Source organism: Bidens hawaiensis, unplaced genomic scaffold (assembly GCF_021521415.1).
Source record: "Bidens hawaiensis isolate Kalapana, Puna unplaced genomic scaffold, B.hawaiensis_p1.1 tig00001461_1, whole genome shotgun sequence".
NCBI lineage: Eukaryota > Viridiplantae > Streptophyta > Magnoliopsida > Asterales > Asteraceae > Bidens > Bidens hawaiensis.
The window spans coordinates 94,147-121,917 of record NW_027491082.1 but is presented as its reverse complement, the minus strand read 5'-3'; the positions used below and the strand labels follow the sequence as shown (position 1 = coordinate 121,917).

General features: G+C 34.8%; 1 long non-coding RNA gene and 2 pseudogenes across 1 annotated transcript; all 3 read left to right on the top strand.

Moving 5' to 3' along the window:
- LOC143578102 (vacuolar sorting protein 18-like) overlaps positions 1-8,728 on the top strand; it is a 50,820-nt pseudogene extending 42,092 nt beyond the window's left edge.
- Positions 8,729-10,503: 1,775 nt separating this feature from the next.
- Positions 10,504-19,372, top strand: LOC143578094 (myosin-17-like; annotated as a pseudogene).
- Positions 18,610-19,036, top strand: LOC143576409 (uncharacterized). Its single transcript, XR_013142943.1, has 3 exons — positions 18,610-18,686; positions 18,762-18,882; positions 18,976-19,036. It is a non-coding gene; the product is annotated as an uncharacterized LOC143576409 (long non-coding RNA).
- Positions 19,373-27,771: the final 8,399 nt, after the last annotated feature.

Here is a 27,771-nt window from a genome sequence, read left to right as displayed (position 1 = left end):
GAGATGAACAACCTAAAAAATTTAAACAAAAGGGCACATCTTTGGGTATCTAAGATCTCACCAGAAACATGGTCAAGGTCACACTTTACTGGTAACTTCCAATTTTTGTCCTTTATAGGCAAGATTTACAGGGATGCTCTTTGGAAGCTGGCCACATGTACAACATCTACACATAAGTTTTGTGTTAGGCACATCACAGATAGCATAAAAGGAGGGAGCGACCATATCGTGACACATACGATTTTAGGGGTTTCGTTTATATATATATATATATATATATATATTATAGATTATAAATATAAATTAGTTACATTTAAAATAATTACAACAAATAAAAAATATGTATTTTCTCACGCTATTATTATCTTACTATTACTAGACCATATAATTAAGATAATTAAGTTTTCTTCTACTAACTTTTAATGTGTTAAATTTTATAAAATGACGAATATACCGTCGGCACATGCTTATTTTTATCTGCGTTTTGATTTAATTTACTTAAAACCAAGCCGGGTCAAATTTTATTAAACATTACAATAAAAATTTGACCCGGCTCAATTTTAAACAAAATTTATGCCGGCGCGCAAATGAAAATAAGCACGTCTCAATGGTACATTTGGAATTTCATAAAACTTTACATTCAAAAGTTATAAAATTAAAACCAAATATGAGTAAAATTTAATTTTAATAATATAATATAATATAATATATAAATAAAAATAAAATGTCAAGTAGGTCGTGAAAGACGAGTTTTGTGGCCAAACTGGTTGTGAAAAGCGAGTTTGATGTCAAACTAGCTGTCAAATACGAGTTCAAGGCAAACCATGTAGTTGAAAACGAGTTTAAGACAAAACATTTCTTCAATTTCAAAATGGTCCTAGACAACAAGTTTATAAAGGACATTGATTAAATCTTCCAAAAAGAAGGGACAAAATGGGATTCTCACTCTTTAAACGAGACATTTTGGAAATTTTCACGTTTTTTTGCCATTGTGAGACTAGCTAACTTGGTAAGCATGCAAGCCTCTTAGATAGGAGGTCTTGAGTTGAATGCCAAGCAAGAGGAAACTTTTTGTTTATTTTAGGAGGAAGTGGATAGACGTAACATTTGTTGTTAAGAAAAACTATATATTAATTATTTTTCACCCATAATTATAATAATTCGATGCGTCGGTCTAAAATATAAGTCCCAACAACGGCCAACGCAGATGAGAGTGGGGGTGGGCCCCCTCTTTCTCCATCTCTCACACACACATTATTATATATGTATGTAAAGGGTTTAAATAAGAATAAAAAGTTTCTTAGAAATTGTAAGAACCAATAGATTTTTGACATTTGGCATTAAAACATATGTTAGAAGAATAATTTTAGAAAACTATGTCGGTTATAATGGTGAAAGAGTAATTCTAGGAAACTATTTCGGTTTTTTGTAACTTCTAATCTCATCCATTAGATGAGTTAATCTAATGGTTAAGACTTATTCTTACCATTCCTAGAAAACAATGTATTCTTACAATAACCCCACCCTATATATATATATATAGAAACAAGATCAAATACATTTTATTCTTAACATGAGAATAGTGAGAACCAATTTGCTGTTATCATTAGGTTTATTTTTATAGGTATTTGATGTTTTTTTTGTTCATATTTGCTAATTTTCGATCATGAGACGTTATAAGTATTTGCTTATATATATTTTGTTGTTGTTATTAGATTTTTTCTTTTGATGTTATAAGTATTTGCTAGTATATGTTGTTATTATTTTGTTCTTGATTTTGATTCTTTTGTTATAACTTTTTAGGTTTTTTTCTTTGTTGTTATAAATCATTATTTATGTAGATTGGTATTGTTTCTTACTTTCTTGTTTTTTTTAGAAATTGGTATTATTTCCTACGTTCTCATTTTAAGATTAAAATGTACATGAATCTTCCCCTATATATATATATATATATATATATATATAGTGGGGCGCCCAAGGGGCTTTAAACCATAGCGAGGCAGGCTTTGAAGCCTCGTGTCCATGACGTGGCACGATGGAGGGGCTTCGGTGCCCCCAACCATAGCGGATAGCCTTAGGGTGAGAGGGTGTGGTGGGGTGGGGGGTTGGGGTTATGAGTAAGGATGGGATGGGTTGGGGGGTAGAGAGGTTTGATACTAGAATGTCGTTATCTAGTTAAAAGTATTAGAATTAGTGTTCCTAATCACCTAAGCAAGCTAGGGTAAGTAGGGTGTCGAACCACGAGGGGTATGTGGTCAGAGTAATGCGAAACTGATTCCTAACATTATGAAGTCAACAATCAACAGTGCTGATCACACTAGCAATTGATTTGGTTATAATATCAAACAAACAACTTAAGCAAGATTCAAACAATAAACAATACAAATCACACCCGGGAATCCAAGTAAGCAATTGACAGTATTCTCATGCAACCTAACAGATTAATTATCCTAAGTCAACTATAGATTGATTAACGAGCTAAACCGTAGGCATCCACAATCGCTAACACACGAACTATGTACAAATTGACCGAACATCAAGGTTATGGAACCAGGTGGGTTGGGCTGGTAGTTAGGCGAGTGTGGAAGAAGCCGGGGTGGGTTGGGGGGTGGGGGCCACATGTGAGTGTGTTGGAGAGGGGGAGTGGGGTAGGGAAGTGAGGCCTATGTGGTGTGTGTAAGTTTTATTGGTGGGGGTGGGTAAAGTGGGGACCACACTTCTGTAGGTTCAGAGCCCTCCTCCCCCTCTATCATTTCGGGTTGATATGAGTTCATTTATATATTATATTAGATATAAATATTTAAATGAACCATTTATTAAAAAAAAAACAAATAAAAGCAATTGATAAATATCAGGAAAAAAGTTTACTAATTTATACTTTTAATGAAGAGTATGGATTCAAATACTTTATTTAACAGCAATGCTTACTTCTTTTATTTACATAATTCCACCCCTTGCTTGGGTTTAAACCCAAGACTGACTAAGAGCCAAGAACCTATACCAAGTGGGCTAACCCTACATTGACAACTTAATTTGCGTGCTTCTTTTGCTAATTACAAAACTAATTTGCAACAACAACAACAATAATAATAATCTCATGGATTGGATCGGATCGGATCCGAAATCAAAGAAAGCCCACCCACGTAACCTAACCTAACCTAACAATAATAACTGTGAATGTTGAAACCCTAAAACCCATTTTCTTTCGCACATATCAAATATGGAGGCGGAGAAACGGTTGAAGAAGGATGATGATGGAGGAGATGGCGACCCGAGAAGAGTTTCGGCAATAGCGGTTGTTGCAAGCAGAGTTCCAAAATCCCAAGTAGCACGTTGCAGGGGGGTGTGCAGAGCATGGAGACGGGCTCTATCGACAGCTAAGTTTAACCGGGATCACCTCCGGAACTGCCCATTAACCATCGACAACTATCAAGTTGCCGTAAGTGGATGCGATCTGGTCAAGACGTTTTCCTTCAACGAAGCCATCCCACCACCCGATTCCGATTCCGATTCCGATTCCGATTCCGATTACTCCCCTGTGTCTAATCGCTTACCCGAGTTATGTGTTATAGCAAGCTTGGATGGATTGGTGCTTGCAACCTTTGCAAATAAGGGTTATGGTACGTTCATATTTGTGAATCCAGTCATGCACAAGGTCGCGTATTCCCGAGCTGACCTCTCTGGTTGTTTCATGTTTTCTCTTTACGATCCTGTCGGTCTCTACTATTCTGATGATGATAATGATTACAATGTTGTATGTTTTAGTCGTTATTTTGGTACTGGTCCTTGGCTAGCTTTTGTCTATTCTCGCAACCAAGATTATTGGAAATACATTGACCCCCCCCTCTTCAGTGACACTCAAGACCCACTCTTCTCCTCCTTTGACAACATCAATGTGCAGCCTCCTACTTGCATTTGGGCTTCCCCTGTTTCCTGGGGCCGAGGCCTTTATTTCCAAGCCTATACTCTGGAACGCCCTATCCGGATTATACGTTTTGATACCAACACCCAACTGTTTAAGGAAATTCCGCCCCCTCCTCTTCGGTTTCATGAAAATGAAAGCCAAGAGACTTTCTTTGCTGCAACTTTACTTGTTCTTGATGGAAGCCTTCACCTGAATGTATCCTATACAGTAGGTGATGATGGTTTGGACCGTCGGGCAGAAATGTGGAAGATGAACAAGGATGGTGATGATCACTGGGTGAAGCTCGTGGACCGCTGTCCAGCGCCTCCGCGCCGTATATGCACAAGTTCTAACGGCGATTGGCTTGCAGTTTTGGACGAGCTTGATAATTCGTTTAAAAAAGTGCACACGGAGGACTTCAAAGCACATTATCGCCATCTTTTGCCTCCATCTCTCAAGTATCAATATAGTAGAGTGATATTTACCCCGACTTTTGTGGATCCCTGTATGCAAGAAAAGAGATCGAGTCATTGGTGGTGAACTGTTTCCTTTCCTTTCCTTGTTTTCGTTCGTTTGTTGTTTTATCAATCTTTACCTAATCATGCTTGCTTCTTATTTATTATGGACATCACTCTGCTGTAATTTTGCATTATTAAATTAAAGCTTGGTCAATGGTTTCTTATCATGGCTGATTGATACCGAACCAAACGGGATATTTGTTCATTTATATTGTTGGGTTCTTACACCAAGCTACCTACCTAGTGCTTGTATGCTAAACCATACCCATTAGTTCTGCAGCATTTTGATTTTTTGATGATGCTGTTCCGAATGCTGCACAGAAGAGGGCGACCCTCTTCAAAAGTTTCTTATACTTATGCAAAATTAATGAAACGCAAAAACACTTTATATTTTTGTTTTGAGAGATCAGGAAAGATTGTTTCTGCTTGTATGACTAAACCATGATATCCGTCCATATTCTGTTTGTTTTAGGCAAAACATATCGTGATCAGTAAAATAGGTAAAACACAACATGACACATGTATTCTTAAACAAACACTAGCATGGGCATGTACAATAAACAGGTTACACAACTCGCCACGCCATGTTTAACCCATTTAACCAAATCAAAGATAATAATCATTTCGGTACCATAAATAACACAACACAATCCGTTTAAAACACACCCTCACATTATGACCTTTTTTCTTTTGTTACAAATATACATACAATAATCAAACTTCAAAATCATCACGTGATGAGTTAACATGAAATGAAAATTAATCGGCTGAAAACTAGTCACTAATGTATATTGTTCATCAACTGGATCCCAACAGACTTTCAACAGATATGAATCAAATCCACTGCTTCAAGAAACAAGCATCCATGTACAGTTTGACTTTTAGTCAAACTCTTGTTAATATATATGTATGCCACTATATCCAATGGCTAAAAATAAAACCACGAATTCAAGTGATTACTTTTATTCTTTTCTTGTAGCGCGTAGCCGAGACCAATAACCTGCAAATTCTATGACAAAAGCCTTCTTTTCTTCCTCATGCATGCTTTCGTTGGCACATGAGCTCAATATCTAGAAGCTTCCACAAAGGAGCTAAATTACCATACGAGCAGTGCCTTTTTACATAACCGAGTTCCATGGCCATGCACTCGGCCCCCATCTTGGTGCAAGCAGTTGTAGGGCCCACGAATGCATTGAATAACACACATGCCATATACCAAATTCTTGCTTCTTTAAACCGATAGTGTTTTCGTTTTTTAGCTTCTGATGAAACGTCCTCCTCATGAACGTACGTACCATTAGTGGGTCGGGTTGAAAATTAGCCCAGGCTTCAGCAAGTTTTTCGGATAGTCTTATCAAAAAGATGGAATCTTGAAGATGGGTCTTGTGAAATGATATCGGGTATGGTTAGAGATAGAGACTGGAAACATTCGGGGTTGTTTTCTTTATCGATAAAGATCTTTGAACCAAAAGTTTGACACACACTCTTGACCAAGAAGATCGCATGTTTGGTACACCACACGAGCATCCAGGTGATTCCATATGCAATCAATTACCTGCATTAAGAGAAACAATTTTGACAGTCAAGCAGAGCTGGCAAAACTGCCACATCGGGTAGCCCGTCAAAGCAGGTCAGGCTGCAGGTGTCTTTTCTTTCTAAAGTTTATTTTTTATTCATGATCTTATAGATATGCTGATTTTTTATTAACTTATGTATAGATGGAAACAGCTAGCTTCAACACTGGAACTAGATACTATATTATGGCAGTAACTCCAACAAGGCTCTATTCTTTTACGGGTATCGGATCTCCAGAGGTAATTTATTTGTCATTATGGCTCATGCTATTCTTCTTTACTGGTATTGTTGATTGCATAATTTAAATATTTTGTATTTTCAACTTAGGCTGTCTTTGCCAGTTATGTAGACCGCGCAGTGCAATTTTTATGGAGCTTCCTGGAGATATTCCAAATAGGCAAGTGCTTTATATACTTCATAGTTTTTATATTGAAGTATATATTAATAGTTAATAAATTATCTTTTAGTGAGCTGCATTAAACAAAGAAGAGCAGTGCATTTTGCTTGGCTTTCTGGAGCTGGTATCTATCATGGTGGTCTGAATTTTGGGGCACAAAACAGGTCCAGAGTTAGTTAAATTATTCTTTATGATTATCTGATTATTCATTTATATGAAATTATCCAATAAAATTGTTTTGTTGAGATCATAAGATCGTCAAACGGGGCTGTGAGTTTTGTGGAGAATAAAGCTCTTTTGGATTATTCAAAATTAGGTGATGGCGGTGAAGTGGTTAAACCTAGTTCTATTGCACTCTCAGAGTTTCACTTGTTGCTTCTAATTGGAAACAGAGTGAAGGTGCAAATGAATACTTGCCTCTAATATTAAACATTTTGCAATTTATATTTTACATCCCATTAATATCTGCATCATTTAGGTTGTAAATAGAATCAGTGAGCAAATTGTGGAAGAGCTTTATTTTGACCAAACATCTGAGTCGGCATCAAAGGGGATAATTGGCTTATCCATTGATGCATCTGCTGGCTTGTTATTTTCTGATCCTTACCAGAGAGACCAAGTATATTTATTTAGAACAGGTGCTGCCAGTTATTTTCTTGTTAATGTTTATAATATTATATAGTTTATATTGATTTACAGTATTATTGGCTCAAGTGGTTTGTGTATTGCAGGCTGAAACTGCCTTTTCAGCAGGGGACTTCTTTAAAGCAGCATCTTTCTTTGCTAAAGTGAGTGATTATTTTTATTATTATTATTTTTTCTTTCTGATTTTTTCTTACTTCATGTTTTAGTTAAACAAGTAACTTTTGCAGATTAACTATGCATTATCATTTGAAGAAATCACATTGAAGTTTATAAGGCATAGGTGAACAGGTATATACAGTTCTGTTTCATTCTATGAGATTTTATATAAATTACGTTAATGCCATCTGCATGACGAACACGCTTCGATAATTTTTTATTGTTTCTTGAAGGATGCGCTAAGGACGTTTTTATTACGGAAGCTTGATAATATTGAGAAAGATGATAAATTTCAAATAATGATGATATCTACATGGGCCACTGAACTGTACCTTGACAAGGTTTATATTAATTTGTTTTATAATTCTTCAACTGCATATTTTCATTTATATATTATTTCAGATCAATAGATTACTGCTGGAAGACGACTCACATGAGAAGCGTAATTCAGAATACCAATCAATTCTTATGGAATTTCGTGCTTTTCTTAGTGACAGTAAAGATGTGTTGGATGAAGCAACTACAATGAAGATACTTGAAAGGTTCGTATCATTTAGTTATTATCATTATTATTAATTTATTTTGCAGTTTGTATAATTCGTGTGTTGATGTATGTTGCAGCTATGGTAGAGTTGATGAATTGGTATATTTTGCTAGTCTAATGGAACAACATGAGATTGTCATTCATCACTACATTCAGGTTTAAAAAAAAAAAACTGACTTCATAGTTACTTTCGGGGTTGATTAAAAATGCAGAGTTTTAAACTTCATATTGAGCCAAGAATTAGGCCTGTAAACCAATTGAACGAACATGACTGGGAATGTTAATATTTGTCTGTTTAACTTTAATCGAACAAAAGATCGAACACGGACAGTTAAACGTATGCAGTTTTCTTGGTCATGTTCGTTCATTAACAATATAAATGAACTAACATAGCTGAAAATAGATCATTAGGTTTAAAGGTTTAATAATAAAACTAGACTTAACTGTAAGGATGAGAAACAATGAGAAACAATTCAAAGAAAGGTTTGTTACAAATCTGTTGTTTTATTTGCTTGTGCGGATACAAATATGCTGTTTTATTTGCTTGTGTGAAGTTACTAACTAGATAACATGCAGCAACGCAAGGTTCAATAACTACACAATAATTGATTTACATTACCAACCTCTCGATAGCGCATGGAATATAGTGAAGGAGCAAATCAAATTTCTCAAGGAGTCTGGGAGTAAATTTCTCGTATATTCATGTGAACTAGGAGTGTCGTTTGAGTCTTTTGGTCGGGGTGTTTATGGTATATAGTGATGGAGACACTAGAGTTTATTACGGGTGCCGGTGGTTGTTTTCACGGAAGACCCGCCATTAAAGAAATGGTATGGAATTAACTACCATATATGTATTTGTCAGATTTCTCTAATGTGTAGCTTATGGATTGTTGTAGGTTGAAATCGAGGTTGCACAAGATAACAAACTCAAAATTATTAAAGGTGTTCCAGAAAATGATGGACGTGTAAAAATCAGACTGAGAGATTGATGAAATGTATTAAGTCTTTAGTTATTATTATTATTATTATTATTATTATGGCATGTTAATTAACCACTAAACAAAGGATGTGTGAAAGTTGAATTGAGAAGTTGGCGACATGGATTAAGTGTGTAGTCCTTTTTTATTATCATTTATGGCATGTTAAGTTGATGAAATCATCAATTACCAAAGCCAGCGGCCGGATATGATGACACAAAAATGTAGCGAGTGATAGTACATGCCCTTTTGTGACAACCAACAGGTGCTAGTGAATATTCCTACTGTTGAGTGAACGTCCATGTTCATTGGTGTTTGGATGTGTTTAACTCTTATGTGAACACTCTCGGTGTTGAGTGAACATTCATGCTTTTGAATGAACATTAATAAGATTTGTAAACCAAGGACCCATTGCATTAGATGCTCTAGTTTGTTCTTAAACCATATGTTGACATTGTTCACCCACATACATGAATGTTCACTCCATAGCAAGAGTGTTCACATAAGAGTTATACACATCCATCCAAACATCCATGCATACATGAATGTTCACTCAACAATAGGAATGCTCACTCAACAACAGGAATGCTCAATCAACAATGTTCACTCATCAGTAGGAACGTTCGTAAACCCTTCCAAACACCCATTTTAGTGAATTAGTCTTTATAAAGGCATGTAACCATTTGTAATTAGAGGCTTGTATTACTCCAAGATTTACTCCTTCCATATTGTAATTAGTCTTTATAAAGGCATGTAACCATTTGTAATTGACATCAAGAATTATTATATTACACCACCTTTATAATTTACTCATGGGTTTTTCAAGATTCTCTCCAATTTGATCTTAATTCCACTTTTAGGGTTTCAATTTCAAGAAACTAGGTCTTTAATTCATCCCAATTTGTTCAAGTTTTGATTTTTACAAATACCCAGATCAGAATTGTATGCATATGCATGGACGCATGGTATGGTATCTAAATACTTGTGTTTGATCAAGATCCATTGAGAATTTGTGTCTTTAGTGATAAAGGTTTATGCTTTTTAACCTAATTTGTGTTTTTGTGCTACCAATGTAGATGTATTTATTGGAAGATAATTAAGATATTTTAAGTCATCAAGTATTTTAGTATTATTATTATTTTGTGTAGTATATGTCTATCTAGGGCAGTAAACGAACCGGACGTCTGACAAACTGTTTGGCGGGAACTGGGAAGTTCGTTTATGTTTGTTTGTTTGATAATGAGCAGACATGAACAGAGGTCGTGTTCGTTCAATTGTGTTTGTGAGCGTTCGATAAGAATGCTTGTTTATGTTTGTTCGTTAAAGGTTTTTAATACTTTTAATGACTTTTCTAATCTTGTTATGTAGATTTCAGCATAATTTTTAACTATAAAACAAAAGGATATATGAGTAGGTGATTAATTAAATTTAACATATGAATGTTCAAAAAACACAAACACAAACTTGGCAGCCGGACCGAATCGTTGACAATGATCATTCTAGGTTAGCCTAATCAAATAAAAGGTTGTTCATGTTCATTTGTGCTCGTTTGTGAACCGTTCACGAACAACTTCATTTACTTAATGAACGAACACGGGCAAAAAAATTTTGTTTGGTAGCTGTTCTTGAACCGTTCGCCTGTATGATAAAAGCTTAACGGACGCACATGAACAAGGCCTGGTTCGGTTTGGCTTGGTTTGGTTCGTTTACAGCCCTATATCCATCTATGTATCTATCATTGATACTGGTCATGCACAACTGTATTGACAGGGTTTACAAAACAGATAATGCGTACAAACTGGTGCAATGGGATCACTGCTAAATTTGGGAAACGTGGGGCCCGTACAGCTGTGTTGATGGACAGGTCAGCAAGTTTTCGTGACAACATGGAAAATCCAATATTATCTTCACTTCCAAGTATGTCAAGAAGTACTGTAAATGTAAGTCAAGAGGATGTAACTAGTTTTTTACAATGCTTGCGGTTTGACCTAAAGTCAATGGCTGCTGAATACAAGTGTAATCGCTTTGGAGATTATAAACAACTTGCAAATGCTGCACTTTGTGCACCGGATGAGCCACCGTCTGGTTTGTTTAAAAGCAAGCTGCCTTTTTATTCCCCCGAGGATCTTAAACGCGGTCTTCGCGAGTCAACTATTAAAGCCAGGTAATTTTTAAAAAAAGTTTGTTTCTTTTCTTGTATAAGATTCAGTTCATAACAATCTTTCACTTTTCAGGGAGAGAGTGAAGGTTTTTAGTGATGTATTGCCAGTGATCAAAAAATGCCCTTACGAGTTTGAAAAGACAAAAGTACCTTTGATGATTGTCAACATGTTATAGGTTAAACCTATTGTATTTAGAAAACAACTGAGGTCATTTTTGTCATTATGCATGTTTTTAGCCAGATTCGGTAATGATAAAAAACAGATACATAAATCGGGTGGCCTATAAAGCAGTTTCAATATCATGTTAATCAGGGACAATGTTCGCCAAGACTTGATTTCTGGTACCCCTCATCGACCACTAAACCACAAGCAGTTGCATGCGGTCCAAGATCAGGGCCAAGTGGGGTCCCTAAGTTGACCCACGGTCAACCCGCAACCATTTCCAACGGGTCAAACCCTGGTCTTATTACCTCAACTAACCGTAAGCGTGGGCCATCAACACGGTCTCCATCTCCACCTGTGGCCCAGTGGGCTGACCGTAGGCCCCAGAAAATATCACGGACAGCTAGACGAACAAACGTTACTCCTCTTTTATCCACCAACGGCGAACTCCTGCCTTTAAATAACGGTGACATAAGTGAAAATGGTCGCGGGTTTGCAAAAAGATTTCCCGCCAATTCTCCTAAGCAATTTAAATCAAAAGGTGACCATAATAATGTTACACTATCAGAAAGTGAGGACTCGGGGGCTGCTGAAATCAGATCTTTTGGGAAGTCGGAAGAATTTGTAGATAAAGATAGAATCAATGGTCAAAAGAAGTCAACCTTAGTCGGGTCCGCCAGAAAAAATAAGCTTTTGAACGCGAAGCATCATAGAACCACAAGGGGTTTAGCCTCTGCACGATCCGACAAACAGCTTAGAAATGGTTTCACTTTCATGTCCTTTGTTACTTATAAAAGTTTAAAGTTTCATATAATAAATAAAACATTAATAAAACTCAAATGTTGATGATGTGTTCACAGTAAAATAGGTCGTCCTGCCACACGAAAACTCTCGGGCCGCCAAACGTAAACACGTCAAAAGCATTCTGAGCTTTTGGCTGCTGCTAATGCTGTTATGAATCCTGGTATTGTTCTGTTGTCTTTTTCGTTAATACTTCTCATTAGGATACTGTTTTATTTGGTTCTAATCGGTAGGTTTGTAAACGAACCGAAAGTTCAGTAAATTGTTCAGCTGGATGTTCTTTTACTTAATAAACGATAAAAAAAATTGTGTTCATTTAGTTCAACATGACCACATGTCTCGTTCGTTCACTTATGTATGTGAATGTTCGTTCGTTTACGTTTGCTATTGTACGTTTGTTCGTTTATTTATTCATTTATGTGTTAGGCTCATTAAATTTTGTCTAGTTTTATTAAATTAACGTATCACCGATTGCAATCTTGTCTGCTTTTATTAAATTTTTAGGCCCAACAGATTTATATTCGCGTTTACTTTTAATTGGTGTTCGCTCTGTTACATCCGTTCATATATGTTCAGTTATATTCATTTGTTTATGTTCGTCTACGTTTGTTAACGAATATGAACACGCTCTTGTTTCTTTTTTTTTTTCTTTTGTATTGTAAACTGGAAAATGTTATCTAAGACTTAATTTAAAATCCTCTAGTTACAGCAATACACAACAAACCATGAGTTTTATTAATGATACATAAATGAGAGCCGGCATGTTTTCATAAATTTGCTTTTGATATTTTTGGGTTCTTTACCCCCGAAGCTGTTGTGTTCTTGAAAAGAGTTCAGCGGATTGGGTTGTATAATGTGAATTTAAAGAAGCTTTTCGTTTGATCGGCGAATTAAATGTCATACGCAACCAACTTATTGCTTAACACATGACTATATCCATGACTTTATTTTATGACATTTTTTTTACAATGTTAAAAGTTAAAATACTTTATTCTTTTACTCAGAAAAAAAATAAAACACAAATATTTAATTTTAGTTTCAATATAAAAATTTTCAAAACACAAATAATAGATATGATACCAATTATGAAACATTTAATTTGAATCCAAAAACTACACTTGCAAATAAAGTTATTACATTGAGAAATCATAACGTTAAAATTTTTAAAATTTAAATATCTTCATACAAATAAGGTAAAGAAAATAATAAAAAAACATGAGGATGACAATTTGGTAAAATAAAATGAACCACAAACCTCAAAGTCTAACTCAACCCTCAAAACAGCTGCTTGATGTCTTGCTTGATTTTGAGTTTTGAGCATCACATAATAATAATAATAATAATATTATTATTATTATTATTATTATTATTCTAGAGAGAGAAAGAGAGTACAATAACCCCACAGCACATATTGCTCTTTGCTTTGCTGTTTGTATAAATAAATAATAATAATAATAATAATAATATTATTATTATCCTAGAGAGAGAAAGAGAGTACAATAACCCCACAGCACATATTGCTCTTTGCTTTGCTGTTTCCAAAAAGTTGTCTTGCTTTCCTTTCCTTTACTTTGCAACTGCATCATCATCATAATAAAAAAATATATATATAATAATAATAATAATAATAATAATCTAGGGTTCTTGTTCATCATCAACTTATTGTTGTTATTGATCTGAGTCAGCATCAGCAGCATCAGCAAGTGGTTTGCGGATCATTGACGAGAAGAAGAAGAAGATCCATTGAGCTTTATAATCATCCTTAATTAATATATGGTATGTTAATACTAATCTTTTTTAATGATTATTATTAGTGGTTCAATTTGGTTGATTAATTGTTTGTTGGTCAAGTCAAATTTGCTCAACTAGGTTTCTGCTAATTTTAAGTTGGAAGATTATATTTTCTGTGATTAATTTAGGGCCAAAATTGTTGATATATGCTGAATGAATCTTTGCTGCAGATGTTTCTAGAGATTAATATGATCAAAATCTGCAAGTAAACAAGTTTGTTATGAAGACAATCTAGGGTTTTGTAACTCGTAAAATGTATTGTATTATTTTAGGTGTGTCAACGAGCTGAGCCCGAGCTCGACTAGGCTCACGCTCAGCGTGTCGGTCTTTTTTTAAGCTCGGGAGGCTCAGCTTTAGTTAATTTGTATACGCTTTTAATTATTTATGTATATTGGTTGATTAATTGTTTGTTGGTCAAGTCAAATCTGTTCAACCAGGTTTCTGCTGGAAGATAGTATTTTCTGTCATCAAGACAATTGTAACTCATAAATGTTTTGTATTTTTTTTGGGGGGGTGTTAAACGAGTCGAGCCCGAGCTTAACTGGGTTCAATCTCAGCTAGTGAATTGTTTTTTAAGCTTGGCCTCTGCTTTAGTTAATTTATTTATACGCATTTTTAGTTATTTTTTGTATATTTTGAGAAAGACCATAAACGAGCCATGACTATCTCTATGATTACTGGCACAGTTTGGTTGATTGTTTCTTAGTTAGTGAAGTCAACTGTTCAACCTAGTTTCCATAATGTTTTGAATCTTGCTTTAGGTTTTTGCTAATTTTAAATTTCAAGTTGAAATTGGTTGCTGTCTTATGTTATGAAGACAATCTAGGGTTTTGTAATAATAATAATATGAATCTCGTTATATTGGGTATGCATGTTTGTTTGTTCCCTTTATTTGTGTTGATAAAATATATCACTTGCAGGCGGCACCGGTTAATATTATTGTGGGGTCACACGTTTGGGTTGAAGATCCCGCTTTAGCATGGATCGACGGCGAAGTGACCCGAATCAACGGGCAAGAGCTTCATGTACAAACCACAAAGGGAAAAACAGTAAGTTTTAAACATTTTTTTTTATTTCCATCTTGCAAAAACTAATTTGACTGCAGATTGTTACAAATGTCTCGAAAGTGTTCCCTAAAGATACCGAAGCTCCTCCTGGAGGTGTAGATGATATGACGCGTCTTTCATATTTACTTGAACTGGGAGTGTTACAAAATTTGGCAACTAGATATGAACTTAACGAGATTTATGTGAGATTTCACATTTCATTTTTTTAAAAAGTTTAAAATTTCTCTTTAACATATTTCTTTTATGATTTTTGTAGACATATACTGGAAATATTTTAATTGCTATAAATCCGTTTCAAAGATTGCCTCATTTGTATGATACACACATGATGTAACAATATAAAGGAGCGGGATTCGGAGAACTTAGTCCCCATGTTTTTGCTGTTGCAGATGTTGCATACCCGGTATATACTAATATATTATGAAACTAATAATATTTTGTAATTCAGTTTACTAGATGTTATTATAATTTTTACTTTTTAATATTAGGGCGATGATAAATGAAGGAAAAAGTAATTCAATATTGGTGAGTGGAGAAAGTGGTGCTGGTAAAACTGAAACAACAAAGATGCTTATGAGATATCTTGCACATTTAGGGGATCGATCCGGTGTGGAAGGACGCACGGTTGAACAGCAAGTTCTTGAAGTAAGATTGAATTTACTTTATTACCCCTGAAGTTAATATGTTATGAACAAATGTGTATTCATTTGCAGTCAAATCCAGTACTAGAAGCATTTGGGAATGCAAAAACTGTGAGGAATAACAACTCGAGGTATACGATCGGTCTAAGGTTTTTAAATCTTTTATTTTTTATATGAAACTAATGTTTTTTTTTTAACTGTTTTGGTTTTGTTATGGTGAAATAGTCGTTTTGGTAAATTTGTTGAGATACAGTTTGACAAAAGTGGGAGGATATCGGGGGCGGCTATTAGGACGTATCTGCTTGAAAGATCACGTGTTTGTCAGATATCGGATCCTGAAAGGAACTACCATTGTTTTTATCTTCTTTCTGCTGCACCACCTGAGGTATTTACGAGTAAATTACAAAAGTGGTCTTTGTGGTTCGACAAATTACATATACGGGCCCAATGATTCATTATTGTAAGCTTCTGGTCATGAAAATTGTCCAAGACTCCTAGTATTTTTTTCAGTATGCATCTGGTTTTGTTTATACCAAATGTCAAATGACAAAAAGGCCAGACAATAGTGCCTTTGATGAGGTGCCAATGTGTTATAAGGTTAAAGTGCTTGTCTTTACAAAACAGTTAAGGGCATTTTCGTCACATGGCATGTCTTTGACCAAAATTTTACAAATGAAACCATATGCATAGGTTAAAGGAGATTTAATATATATATGAGTGGCGTGTAGGCCTGTTAACAAACCGAACGGACATGAATGGAGCATTTCGCGTTCGCTTGTTTAACTTTAACCGAACAAATGGTCGAACAAGAACAACTAAATGAATGGGGCATGTTCGTCAACAATATAAACGAATGGCTCATGAACGTAAACGAATGAACATAATGCGTAAACCTAGTTAAAAGTATTGTGGTAGCAATGCGTTGGGCCTATGAATTATGAAAACCAAATTAAGTTGCAACGGGCCAAAAATATTTAAATGAAATGAATATATCAATGAATTTAAACGAATGAACTCCAACAAACGTAAACTAATGAACATAAATGAAAGCAAATGAACAAATTAACAATGAAAGCAACTTAAACGAAAATTCATTAAAGAACATTCATGAACTAAATGAATGAATGAGACATGTGTTCATCGTCGTTCGCTTAACTAAATGATCATATTGTTTTGTTCATGTTCATCCGTTTATTAAATTAACAAACATAAACGGACTTTGCTGAAGTACATGAATTGTTCATTGAACGTTCGGTTTGTTTACAGACTTAGTGGTGTGGCCTTCACATACATATTTAAACGACTAAACTACCCTCATCTTCTTCATCTATGAGTTTGAATTTATATTTGTTTTTACACTATATATCAATCATACCCGGTGGAATCCCACCAATAGGCACACCATACCTCTATCCCAGAGAATAGAGAGGTGGCTTCCAGAGTGACCCTCATCTCTAAAAATCATATATATGAGGGAATATAAAAGGAAATCAATTTCAGGAGTAATATAATAATAGTAAATATAATAACACATAATAATAGCAATACATAAATAGATAAAGATAATAAAAATAAAATACAAAAAAGAAAATAAAACTCATATTCATAAATTCAAGGACTTGATACTCAAAAGGTGCAATTTTTTCTCAATTTGCAGGATAGAGAAAAGTTTAAACTGGAAAGTCCACAGTCATACCATTACTTAAATCAGTCAAAATCGTTTGAGCTTGAAGGCGTAAGATGAATATCTTGCTACCAGAAGAGCAATGGACATTGTTGGAATCAGTGAAGAAGAACAGGTTCATATATATCTTATTATTATTATTCTTGTTTTTGTTTTATTTCTAACATTTCACAGATTTTTCAGGATGCAATATTTAGGGTTGTAGCTGCAATTCTTCATCTTGGTAATATTGAGTTTGCAAAAGGAGAGGAGATCGACTCTTCGGTTCTTAAAAATGAGAAATCTCGGTTTCATCTGAATGTGACAGCTGAATTGCTTATGTAAGTTAATTTTTTTATTAATAATAATTTAAGTTATAAGTTCTTGGTGAGTTTTAATTATTAACCGGCATCTAATGAACAGGTGTGATGCTAAAATTTAGAGGATGCATTGATTAAACACGTACTGATAACACCAGAAGAAGTTATTACAAGAACTCTTGATCTGGAAGCTGCACTCGGTAGTAGAGATGCTTTAGCTAAAACAATCTACTCTCGCTTGTTTGACTGGTAAAATCTGGTCAAGTATGTAATCACATATTATTATTTATTATATTTTGTTTTCTAAGTTTATAATCTTGCAGGATTGTAGAGAAAATAAACAAGTCGATCGGGCAGGATCCGAATTCAAAATCACTAATTGGTGTTCTTGATATTTACGGGTTCGAAAGTTTTAAGCATAACAGGTATTTTTTTTAGAATATAGAATTCATTTTATTATAAAGAATTAACTTTAGTGATTTGTTTGAAATAGTTTTGAGCAGTTTTGTATCAGCTTCACAAATGAAAAACTACAACAACATTTCAATCAGGTTAGGTTTTATCGGTCACACTCGTGAATTAAATATATGAAATTTTTATGTGCTGATTTAAAAATAAAACATATTCGATGCAGCACGTGTTTAAAATGGAGCAAGAAGAGTATACAAAGGAAGCGATAAACTGTAGCTACATAGAGTTGTTGACAACCAAGATGTTTTGGATCTAATTGAGAAGGTGTTGTACATCCTGCTTGATTGCATGTACATCAATTATTTTAATAAAAAGTCGAAACTAATGAAATTTATTACAGAAACCGGGAGGAATCATTGCACTTCTGGATGAAGAATGGTATTAAGTAACCCTATAATCCTATATATGTAGATTAAGAAACAATGGTTATAATTTATAAACATAAGCTATTTATGTTATTAAATTACTTAAATGCAGCATGTTCGCGAACTCTACTCATGAAACGTTTGCTCAGAAGCTATACCAGACATTTCCAAAATACAAACGTTTTATAAAACCGAAGCTTTCGCGCACGAGTTTTACAATATCTCGTTATGCAGGGGAGGTATGCTATCTATATTATATTACTAATTTATACTTTTAATGAAGAGTATGGATTCAAATACTTTTTTTAACAGCAATGCTTACTTCCCTTATTTACATAATTCCACCCCTTGCTTGGGTTTAAACCCAAGACTGACTAAGAGCCAAGAACCTATACCAAGTGGGCTAGCTCTACATTGACAGCTTAATTTGCGTGCTTCTTTTGCTAATTACAAAGGGGATAATTGGCTTATCCATTGATGCATCTGCTGGCTTGTTCTATGCATATGATGAAAACTCAATCTTTCAGGTTTGCATTATAAGTTACATTACACGCACACATATTCTTTTTTGATAAAATGTTGACCTTGGAGAGTCAAAATAGGTGTCGGTAACGGATGAAGGGCGAGATATGTGGAAAGTGTATCTGGAGTTAAAAGGAATATGCTGCTGCTTTGGCAAATTGTTCTGATCCTTACCAGAGAGACCAAGTATATTTAGAACAGGTGCTGTCAGTTATTTTCTTGTTAATGTTTATAATGTTATATAGTTTATATTGATTTACAGTATTATTGGCTCAAGTGGTTTGTGTATTGCAGGCTGAAACTGCCTTTTCAGCAGGGGACTTCTTTAGAGCAGCATCTTTCTTTGCTAAAGTGAGTGATTATTTTTATTATTATTATTTTTTCTTTTTGATTTTTTCTTACTTCATGTTTTAGTTAAACAAGTATATGTGTTAACGGAAATTTTAAAATCCATTTGCAGGCTGAGTATATACTGGATCTTCAAAAGCAACTCACGTTAATGAGTGTGGAACCAAAGGAGGGTGTAAATGGTGCAACAGCTAGTGAATGCCCATTTTGTGGGGATTTGATGATAAGCGAGATTTCAAAACCGTTTGTTTTACCAGAGGAATCATATCTGGTTTCTTCTTCATGGGAGATTATGTCCAAGAATGTTGCAGGTGAGAAGGGTATTATTGCGTTTGTCGTGTGAAACAACAAAGCACACGCGTGAGGCTGGTTTTTTCAGTTTCGTTGATATGCAACAAACATGTGGTGTTTGTTTATGGATGTATTATTTATGTTAACATTATCTGAGTTGATCTTTGTTTGATGTTAAGACAAAATTAAGGACTTCTGTATGGATTTTATGATGGTTTTGAGAGAAACTTACAAAATAGTATATTATATAAATAATTTACAAGAAAATTACAACCTTAAGTTGAAATCACACAATATCCTACGCCAAAAGTACCGTACCCTACGCTTGTGTTGAGCGTACGGTGAAAAGTACCGAACCCTACGCCAGACGTGCACAAAAAAACCGGTTCCGGAACCTAACCGGTGGAACCGAACCGGAACCGGTTCCAGTTCCAACCCGGTTGGAACAATACCCGGTTTGGGTATTTTTGTACCCGAAAATCGGGACCGGTTCTACTATATATATTTCAGTACCGGTTCCAACCCGGTTCCTACCCGGTTCTTATTTGGAACCGGTTCGGGTCGTACCCGGAAAAACCGGTTCCGACGGGTTTTTTTCAAGGGTCAAACAAAAAGTCAAACTAGCCGTTGGAACCGGTTCCAACGGTAATATAGCCGTTGGAACCGGTTTTTGAGGCAATATATCCGTTGGAACCGGTTCCAACGGTAATATAGCCGTTGGAACCGGTTTTTGGGCCAAACCTATATATAACTTGTTTCCATTACTTGTTTCACCACCAAACTCAAAAACAAACTAAAATACTACTCCTTTATTTATTTAAAAACTAACTATTACAAACATTATTAAAACATAAACGATACTAAACATAACAACTAAAACATAAAAAACAAAGTCCGTCGTTTTAATCCGGGAATACTTATTTTTGGGTTGTAGAGCCGGACGACTCTCCCACTTCCTTTTTTTTATCTTCCAATCTTCTTTTCTCTCGACAATACTTATTCGTATGTTTTCGTAATGTCGAGTTGGACCCTGCTTTAAGAATCTTCGAGCAATATTTGCAACGTGCCAACTCATGTGAGTCGGTCATGAGACACAAATCGTAATGGACCCAAACATCGGGGCATCTTGTTGTTTCGATCACCATAACAACGTCATCATTGGATGCCATTTGTGGTCGGTTTAAGGTTAATTGTGGTTTGTAGTGTGTTTTATGGTTTTGGAATTGGAGTGTGTTTGATAGTTTTGAAACTTGCTATTCTTAGTAAGAAAATACCCTATTTATAGTTAAAAAACCGGTTCCAACGGTCAAAAACGGCTATATAGCCGTTGGAACCGGTTCCTAACGGCTCTAATTTTTAAATTTCAAAAAAAACCGGTGGAACCGGTTTTTACGTAATAACCGGTTCCGGTTCATACCCTACCCGGTTCTTAAAAGTTCGCATATCTGGGCACCGGTTCGGGTCGGGAACCGAACCGGTTCCTGACTGGAACCGGTGTCATTCTCTACCCGGGTTGAAAAAAACCGGTTCCGAACCGGTTCGGGTTTTCAAGGTGTACCCGATTTGTGCAGCTCTACCCTACGCTTCTTGGGTTGACTTTTTGAGTTGTTTCTTAATTTTAAATTTTTTTTTAAAGAAAACGACAAAAACCCCCCTAATACACAGTATATATAAGTTCGTTACGGCGCCCTGCACCCAACTAAGGCCACAGAAGACGTCACTTGTCGGACATCATCACATGCCAGTACATTAAAGATCATAGGTAACAGAAACTATAAGCATACCATCATTTATCAACTAAAGAGTTTGTATACATATCAAGTACAAAAACTATGCTATCAAAATGTGAACCGTCTACATGCCAGATCTACACGCCATGTCGGATACCTTCTTTCGATGACCATCATGCCCCCTCTCTTGTCTTGCTACTTGAGGCTACACTTTTACCTGAGTATGCATGTTCAAACTACCCGCTAATATTGGTAAGTTCTAAGTTTAGGCTTTCTCTTACTAACTTACTTTCGTACATAAAATAATAATTTACATGACAGCTTTATTTTGACATGAACCAGATACTAGTGCTAAATGAATAAAAGGTGAAAGTGACTGTATTAGATACTACTATTTTACTATGTACATGCATTGTAAGTTATCAACTATGAGGAGATAATTATTATTTTTTTCATTATTATAATTACTTTTAAGCATATTTTGTTTTATCTTATAACGTCTAAACTACGTTGATTTACAAAAGTTCAACCCGAAAAACTAAACACCCCTAATACAAAGTGTCACACCCCGACCAATGAAGGCGGAAACATCGAGGCGCGACATGATTGCTCATTGCACAATGACACTATAAAGTTACAATATTTAAACAACTCATTTAAATCCATATCATCATAAATAACACAACAATTGTTCATACAAAATGCAAAATAGATAGATAAACAAATAACTTGTTCTTTTATTTTCTAATATCCTAAAGCCAAGATAATAAGTTTCTTCAGGTAATCCAATCAAGCTAACATCAAACCTGTAACATTGCATAAAATAGAGTTTGTCAACACGAAGGTTGGTGAGCAATTTTCATAGTTTTGGACAATAAGTATATAGTATGAAATCCACAACTAGTATATGAAAACAATAAATAATAGCAACAATTTAGATAATAAAACCGTCAATAAGAATACATTGACGACAATAATGAAATCGTCAATAAGAATACATTGACGACACATTTCTATACGGGGATACCATATATACTCAGAATTAACGTATGATCATACTTTGATGAGGCTACCCGCTTTAGCATTCAAGAGGCTACCCGCCTTAGCATTCAAGAATTTGCACATAATCATGTAAAGCATATAACACCAAATCGAGCATTTATTTAAGTAAACATATACAATACGTGTTGTGGTTTAAGACTTAAGTACAAATCATTTGAATCTGAATAAGTATGCAATGTCACCCCCAAAACGAAAGATGGAAAACGGGGGATGAAAAAGTACTCACTTTAACAAGTAACTTGAAAGATAGTGTCGTGAATAATCGGAGAGATCGGTTTAACGAGCAAGACCTATATTAAACGGGTCTTGTGTTAGTAGGTAGTCTTGGAAGGGTTTAAAATAAAATACATGACAAATAAAGTAAATAAATAAAGTTTAGGATTTAAAATGTAAATATTTGAGAAATTAAAGAAACGAGTTTTGTAAAATAAGTTTACTCGAAACCGGGTCTCGGTATTCTATTCATTAGTTTTTTTCTTTTTTACTCAACCTATGTTAAGTAATAATGTGGGTTAAAATGTGATATTGCAAAACCCTTGGTTATAAGAATACCCAAAACGAGGTTTAAACGAGTGTTCGGGTTTGTCGGTTCGAGACTTGATAATTGACCAAGCTCACAGTTAACTTCCCAAAATAATAAATGTTATGAGATAACTCAGTAAAATCAAAAAAGACTTAACCAAGTATGTAGTTCTATTGTGAAGAACCTTAACGTTCGTTAAGCGAGTATACGACCTTATCGGTTCGAACTTGTTATAAGATCAAGTTGGTTACCAACATGCCAAGTATGTTTAGAAACTAACTAAAATTGATTTAAAATATAATCTTGAAGAAAAATATGAGTTTTGGTGGGCTAAAAACACACTTGTGTGTCTTAAGCGAGTGAACTCGGTTTAGTTCGGTTTTTGGTTCGGTTCTTGACTCGGAATAAGACCAAGGATGGTTACCACATACCCAATTACCATGGAACTTGTAAGATAACTTATAAATAATAATACTCAAGTTTTACATTCAAAAAGTTAACAATAAAGCTTTTAAACAAAAGTTCGGTTTTTGGTTCGGTCCTTGACTCGGAATAAGACCGAGGATGGTTACCATATACCCAATTACCATGGAACTTGTAAAATAACTTATAAATAATAATACTCAAGTTTTACATTCAAAAAGTTAACAATAATGCTTTTAAACAAAAGTTCGATTTTTTGTTCGGTTCTCAACTCGGGATGAAACCGAGGCTAGTCACCACATACCCAATACCATAGAACTTGACAAATATGAAAAATAAACTAAAATATGTAGAATATAAGCAAGTATAACAAGTTATATGGTTAGATTTGTTAGATATATAAACAAGGACTACAAAGTCCTCCATGTAACCTTGCCTTACTAGCCCGACATTTCAACCGGCCGAGACCGGAGAAATGAAAGACCGAAAGTAAACAAAGAGTGTATATTATATATATGTTGTAACATCAAGATTTAATTGTTGAGAAGTTAGTTAAAATGAAAGATTAACTTATGAAGAACAACCTTAGAATTCAAGAATTTGAGAGAGAAATGAGCAAGCACAAATGAAGAAGATGGGTGTGTATATATAGAGTAAGTTGAATGGGTCTTTCATAAAGGGTGTTTCATGAAAATGGGTTGGTTATAGACCCAAGAAGCACAAACTACAAATGGGTCCTTCAAGTCTCCATTTTGGTAGTTTTAGTCCCTGGAGTTCGTTTTGAGCGTTTTCGGGTAATTTTAAGAACCGAAAAGGGTGTTTTTTTATCCAACAACTATAAAACAAATATTTAACATGTAATTCATAATTTTGATAATATCGAAAGGTTCGGGATACAAAACGGGTCGGGTTTACATTAAGAATACAAGTATAAATAACCCGAAGTTGACAAATGTCACACAAAGAATGTAATAATATAAGAGCAAACATGATATTCATTAAATACGCATTTATAACGTTAAAGATACATATTTGTTGTGTATAAAATGATTTAGAGTTTAGATGGAAGCACACAAACTCTCTATTTGGTGTAAAAATGGGTTGGTGATCATTTTTCCGATCAAAAGCCCTAAAACATCAGTTTGAAACTCGGGAAAAAACGTAACTGCTGCGTTAAATGTTTTCCAACGGTGGGCCATTGAGACAAAAACAATTAAAAGGTTGAACCGTTTGTAGTGATTTTAAAAAATGAGGTTAATATTAGACGATACACAAAATATGAAATTGCCAAAATAATAATATGATGGTTGAAACGTGAAACCAATTGGTTTGAGATTTGTTTAGTTGTTTAATATTATATATATATATATATATATTATTTAATATTTAATTTTATAGAATTTATTTATGTTTCTAGAAAGGCGTATGATACTGTGTTAATTTTTGCCTCCTCTCCATCTCTGCCACCACCTACGTTCTGCCACCACCATTCAATTAACCTCTTCACCACCAATCAATACACGCGACCATCATCAATGGAACCCTGCAGTGCTCAACAACACCCCGACTACCATCAATACACCCTGCCTACCCTTTCTTCTGTTATAAAGCAAGCACAAGGCCGCAGCTTCCTACAACTCAACACAAGAAGATTTCTCGAGGTTAGCATCTGCTATTTACACTGAGTGCGATAGTTTTTGTTACCGGAGTTGAATCTGGACAGTTGAATGCTGCTGTTGTAACAATTTCATTTCTTAGATAACCTAATTTTATAGCATAAATAATGTTTGTGTTATATGCTAATTCATAATAATGGATATTAGATATGTTAATTTTGTATGAGATTTTGTATTTTTTTTTTATTTTTATTTTAGGACCGAACAATAATTGATATTTTTCTTCTCCCACAACGGATCTATAGTTATGCATTTTTTAGGTTTTTGATTCTTTTTTCTTATTGCTTGATTGTTTAGTTAGGACGATATGGACGCTGATGGTTTTCAAACCGTTAAACGAGGAGTCACTAAAATCTCCCGTGATAAGGAATATGGAATGGCAGCAGCTTTGATTTCTTTGGAAAAGGAGATGGAAGAGGCCACAGACGGGCAACCCAAAGAAAAAATGAGACAAAAGGTCAGTGCCGGCTCAACTTTTTTGAGGCCTAAAACTAAATGAAAATTCGGGGCCTTTTATTCAATCGAATAAAATTACCTGTTTTGGATTTGAACCATATGGTGTTCTGCAGTTTTACCATGAAAAAAAACTATGCAGAATTCCACAAAGTAAATGTGCGAATGTTAACTCCTTGAAATTGTGCAAACATGGTTTTTTGCTTAAACCCATTAACAAACTTAACACAAATTAAACTTTTATCACTTAATAAAAAAACAAAACAAGGGAGCGCTCATTTTCATACAATAACTTACATTTTTATTATTTTTATCGCAACCTTTGACCTTAATTTTAACACATATGTGCATGAAACACCCTGACTTGCCCCTAAGGCTTTGGGGTGTTTTTCCGACTTGCGCGTCTCACTTCTTAGGTGTGCTTTTTCAAAACCATAGCCGGAATGATTAAACTTGTGTCTCTTGATGTAGTATAAAGTTGACTATGAGCTATATGAACGAGAACGGAGAGCTAACGATGAGAAACAATTCAAAGAAAGGTTTGTTACAAATCTGTTGTTTTATTTGCTTGTGCGGATACAAATATGTTGTTTTATTTGCTTGTGTGAAGTTACTAACTAGATAACATGCAGCAACGCAAGGTTCAATAACTACACAATAATTGATTTACATCACCAACCTCTCGATAACGCACGGAATATAGTGAAGGAGCAAATCAAATTTCTCAAGGAGTCTGAGAGTAAATTTCTCGTATATTCATGTGAACCAGGAGTGTCGTTTGAGTCTTTTGGTCGGGGTTCGGGTCGGCTATTCGGGTCTTTTGATATAGGAATCCAACACGTAACTCGACTCAAATAAGCTTCGATTTAAGTGGTTTCGGGTTTATTCGGGCCGGGTTAATCGAGATTTGGGTTAATTAGCATTTTTATGTAAATTCGGGTTAATCGGGTTGACTCGGTTAACTTTTTTTTCACCCAATTTCCAAAATGAATTCTACATTCGGGTTCTCTTAATTGGGTTCGCGTTAATCAGGTTACACAAATGGGTTATCTTAATTGGGTTGGTAGTCGGATTTCGGTTAAAATCTAGCCCTAGTCCTACCGCCTTTCTTGGTTTATTAGGGTTTTTTTTATTATTTATTATTTATTATTATTAATAATAATTAATATTATTCTAATTACGTTTTGTGTTTATGGTATATAGTGATGGAGACACTAGAGTTTATTACGGGTGCCGGTGGTGGTTCTCACGGAAGACCCGCCATTAAAGAAATGGTTTGTAATTAACTACCATATATGTATTTGTCATTGTTTTCTCTAATGTGTAGCTTATGGATTGTTGTAGGTTGAAAACGAGGTTGCACAAGATAACAAACTCAAAATTGTTAAAGGTGTTCCAGAAAATGACGGACGTGTGAAAATCAGACTGAGAGATTGATGCAATGTATCAAGTCTTTAGTTATTCATTATTATTGTTATTGTTATTGTTATTATTATTATTATTATGATGGCATGTTAATTAACCACTAAACATATAATAACCCAAAATCCATCTGAGATAAACAATTTATAATAGTTATAATACTTTTTAGTTCTAGAATAATAGAAGTCCTATTTGAATACTATTGATATACATATTTTTCTATCCTTAGCATTTACGTTAAAATATGATACAAGTAAACTAATAGCATTATAATATAATATATGCAATCATATATTTGGTCAAAAGTCCAGTGGATAATATAAAATTTGAAACCTCAATCCTTATCCATGCATGCCAACAAATTTCAGAGATTGGTAACATGATTTACGTTTCCACCTCAAATCATGGGAGCCTTTAAAACCCCCCTAAATCCCTTATTTACAATTCACGAAACCCATCACTGGTTCTGATTGTGCTTCTGTTTAACCACCGTATCACACCGCCGCCGCCCTGGGAACCGTCACCGGAAAACGGAGACACTCACCGACCACCTAGCAAATCCGAGTTGTTCCGTTTCGCCGTATTAGTTTCAGATACCGACGACGTACGCCACCACCATTCTGCAAACTTCCGGGAACACACCACCATCGACCTCCCTGTTTTAGTGGAGACGGTTGCATCGCTTACTCCCGCCGCCCGCTCTCGCTCCTCGATACGTTCAGTGTTGTTCAGTTGCGAAGGTAATGGTCGTCTTTTGTTAATCGTTTGTCGTTTAGCCGATATGGTTTAATATGGTGCTTGGGTTCTGATTCGTTTCCGGCAATTAGAAAGTCCGTAATCTTTGATGAAAATATAAAAATAAATGGCCAGACTCTTGAGTTGTGTTTCCGTTTGATCAACATCAGTTCGTAAGTGTTGTACATGCAAATATAAATTTTTAACAAATAGTTAATGACTATTATAAAAATACTATACTTATAATTCTTTTTGCAACAAGACAAATATGAGTTTGTTGTTTTACCAAATTTGAACCCTTTTATTGATTTAACAAATCCATATGTGTGTGTATATATATATATATAAACTATAAAGGTTATAATAATGTGTATTGGGGAGGTTGGGAAAGAACGAAGAGTTATATTATAAAAGTTAGTTTTTCAAA